The 4,137-nt window shown below is 35.7% G+C and overlaps 1 pseudogene; it reads left to right on the top strand.

Annotated features, from left to right (window-relative positions):
* Positions 1–426: 426 nt before the first annotated feature.
* On the top strand, positions 427–3,642 carry LOC148038782 (uncharacterized; annotated as a pseudogene).
* Positions 3,643–4,137: the final 495 nt, after the last annotated feature.

The following is a 4,137-nucleotide window of genomic DNA, read 5'->3' as shown; positions in this document are numbered from 1 at the left end:
GTTCTTCTTTTGTGATCATTTTTTGTTTGTAGTATCATCTACCATTTGGTTGCAGACAATGTTAGTGCAACATCTTTATGCACAGCTCTTGTGTTGGCAGCATCGCACTTACTTTCGACGTTATGGTATCACTATCATATAGGATGCTATTTGTTTACATTTATCAACACCACAATTATGATAGTGTTTTCTCACCTGAGTGTGTAGGGTGGGTAGAGAGTAGTAGGAGTTTTCTTGATATCAAGCTATTGTTTATCATCTTACTCCATCATATCCTAGTGATCAAGTAAATGTTCATTGTTCTTGTTGTTGGGATTATATCTATTGGTATATGGATGTGACTGAGGACTATTCTTTGGGATGTTTGCTAGTGGCACCTATACCCTATTATGACAATGAAGAGTTGCGGCTCCACTCCATGACGTAATGGAAGTTTTTAGTGATGTAGTTAATAGCATGTTTATGACCTCTGATGTGCCTATGCTAGAAGTTATTGATGAGTATCCTATATCTGGTAGTTTAGTTGATAGGTTTGACTTAGAATGTGTAGATGATTTTGGGCTGAGCTTATTATTTGTGTTAGAATATTTTAGAGAGTGTGAGGATTTTAGTTTAGATCTCTTGTTTTCTTGGATTTTTTAGTGTTCATTATAATTTACTTGAAGAGAAAAAAAAAACAACAAACAGAAGAAAAAAAACATCCATCAAGAATTTTTTATGTCTTTTCATTTTTAGTTTCTCACATGCTGTAGCTTCGATAGCTTAGTTTTCGCAGAGTTAGGTAGTTAGTTGTATGCTTGGTTATGGTATTTCTTTTAGTCTTAGGAGTTAGTGATACTTAAGTTTAGCTAGTTGGACGGTTCTATTTGGGAGATTAGTTATCAAGTGGAGATATGCAATGCTATAAACAAATAATTCATGAATGAATTAGGATAGATTGGCTAGTCAAAATTGTAACATGAGAATATGAAAATTATTCCTATTCAAGGGAGTTTCACTACTTATTTATCCAACCATTCACAATGTACTAGCTAGTATATGATGTGCAAATTTGGTTATCTTTTTTATCTCAACACTATGGCATACTTATATCGACAATTCTTAGAGTTACAATTTCCACATACATAACAAATTGTTTTGTACCTAATTTATATATACATACTCATTTGACATAAATAAAAGATATAAATTGATTGTAATAATTTGGAGATTCAAAATTCTAATTAATTACAAAAAGAATTTAAATTTTTTTTTAAAAAAATAACTTGAAAGAAACATCAACACTTCAGTCTATATGAGAGTCCACCCACCTAGGATGGGACATTAGCACTAGGAAGTAATTTCAAGGGATGGTGTGTGTGTTTGACATAGTGAATTTCGATGTATGTGGTGACTAACTAGGAATCCAATAGAGTTTACTCTTGAAACTTGGTCACTTTCTTAGAGATATAGGATAGTTGAGTAACAAGGTTCTTTCCATGAAATTTTGACTAGGGGTAGCATTAATGACATATGCTGAATTGGTGGATATCTTTGTCTTTTCATTTGCCTAGGTAGAATGACTAATATTATGTGCTAGATTAGATTCCTCGAGTGAAGTTGTTGAGCTAAGATGTTTGAAAGTTCAACTTTGTGAATGCATTCCTAGCTTTCTAGTCATTTTCTGTAAAGAACGAGTCCAAAAAGAAATCCATTCTTTTCAAAGAGTATATCTATTTATTTTTTAAAAAGAAAAAAACCTAAAAGATACGAAGAAAGAAAGGAAAAAAAAACAAAAGAAGATAACCATCACCTCTAAGGTCCTGGCAGGCTGTAGGGATTTCCTTGTTGACAGGTACCCTATGTTTGATACCTTGCATCTCTTTGGGGTAGAACATTTTGGAAAGAATAATAAATATATATACTCATTTGACTCCAATTTCCTCCTTAAAAGAAAAGAAAAGCTGGGAGTTAGGGACCATTAACAAGATGTTCTAGTAGAACATGGAGGGTTAGTAGTTAAAACATAGGAGTCCTATTTAGTATTGGGGTATTAGCTTACTTTGTATGGGTTTTTTTGTTAGCCATTATGCTTATCAATTATGCTATTTTAGAAGAATTTTTTCTAGTAGTAAAGTAGTGGGGCATTTTGTTGCCTTGAGAGATTATTGTTGCTTAACGCCTCTAGAAAACTTTCTCATTAGTATGCTCCATGCATGGATGCAACTTTGTTATGCACTCTAGTGGGGAGAGTGAGTAAGGGGAACACTAGCTTGTCCAAGTATTTATACACATTAATTAAAAGATTTGTCTTGTTTAATGTATAATATGACACAAGTTAGTATTTTTTATACCTTTTTAGGGCCTACTAGTCTTCTATGTGTTGTTTTGTAGATCTTGTACATGTGCTCATGAGGACGCTTCACATCTAAGTGGGAGAGATCATATTTTTCTTTTTGAAGCTACATAGTGGTGCTTACTAGTAGAGCTACGTGCCTGGAATGACAACACCTAGAAACATGCCAAGAATTGCAACCATTTCAAACAACTTGTATCTACTTGACACACTATTACTATATTTTTGAATGAATTCTATGTAGATGCGATTATAGTTATTTTATTTGGAGGAAGGTCTTTGCAATCCAGGAAAAAAGGAAAATGTTGGTTCAAAGGAAGTTATTGCATATAAGAGGTAGGTGAAATTTAGATTTCTGGGGCTCCTTATGTGCAAAAATGGCTGAGGACTATGAGTTCTTACATATAGGCATTCGGGACTTAGAGTAGAAGTAAAGAAGAATATAGGGAAGCAAGTGTCAAAGCTTATGAAGGAAGGAAAGTTGGTCCCAAAGGACTTCCCCTTGAGTTTATTGAAAGCTAACATGAAAATCAAGCCCCATGTCGTTGTGGATGGATATACTAAGATATTCCAACAAGAAACTACTTTTGAGAAAGATGTTTGTCATGTGGATATTGTGGTTTACCTTGAGTGCCCTAGTGACAAAATGGAGGAAATGTGTTGACATCGTTCACAAAGTAGTGAGAGAGTAGATGATAAGTTAGAGACTATCCAAATGCATTTGGATACTTTCAATTCTGAGTACCTCCCTATAGTTTTACATTTTGAGGCTTTACATCCTCGACGTTTTAGGAAGATCAAAGCTGGTTCACTACAAAAAAATGGAAGTGTTTTTGGAAGTTGCAATCCCTCTTAAAGAGATATTTGGTCTAGAGGCGAGGAGCGAGTTGGTGCGTACGAAACATCATTTAACCAAAGAGTGTACACATTTATTTTATGTGGACTAGGTAGTGGAAAAGGGACTCAATGTAAAAAAATGGTGAGAGACTTTGGATACACACATATCTCAATTGGAGACTTACTCTGAAACAAGGTGAAGTCTAGGACAAGTCTTGGAAAAGAAGTGGAGTAAATCATGAAGAAATGAAAACTAGTTCCCCTCACCATGAGTACAACCCTCTTGGACACTGCTATCAAATCCTTTGGTTGCAAGCATTTTCTTATTGGTGGATTCCCACTATCACTCAAGCAAGATCATGACTTTGAGAAGAAGATTGGCAAGCCATTCCTTGTGTTGTTTTATGAGCACAATGGACAAAAGGCTTCTTGAGAGTGGGAAGACATCAAAGAGGGATAATGATAATTAAAAAACTAAAAGTAATAATTAAAAAAATCATTGCAATTGAATGGGAAGGGCATGATGATAAGGAGCGCCATGGTGAAGGAGAGGATGTCCATCTTGTTGCCATGAGGAGATAGAGAGAGGAGGATGACAATAAGGAGAGCATTCGATGAGAGAGAGAGAGAGAGAGAGAGAGAGAGAGAGAGAGAGAGAGAGAGAGAGAGAGAGAGAGAGAGAGAGAGAGAGAGAGAGAGAGAGAGAGAGAGAGAGAGAGAGAGAGAGAGAGAGGCATGAAGAAAAAATACCATGAGAAGAAGGGGCACCATCTCCGGAGAAGTTGATAGGGAGAGAGAGAATGCCATAGCCATGACTTTGAGATTTTTCTTCTTCTCTTTGATCATTGCTATCCCCATTCTTCTTGATCACCATGCCTTGCTCCTTATGGTCAAAGTGGAGCCTCAGTATACTTGACAAATCTGAATTCACAGGCTAGGAGAAGAAATTTTCCACTTGCAATCGC

This window comes from Lygodium microphyllum, chromosome 3, assembly GCF_053477565.2.
Source record: "Lygodium microphyllum isolate KBCC chromosome 3, Lygodium_microphyllum_v1.1.10, whole genome shotgun sequence".
In the NCBI taxonomy this organism is placed as follows: domain Eukaryota; kingdom Viridiplantae; phylum Streptophyta; class Polypodiopsida; order Schizaeales; family Lygodiaceae; genus Lygodium; species Lygodium microphyllum.
This window is presented reverse-complemented; position numbering and strand designations above follow the sequence as displayed.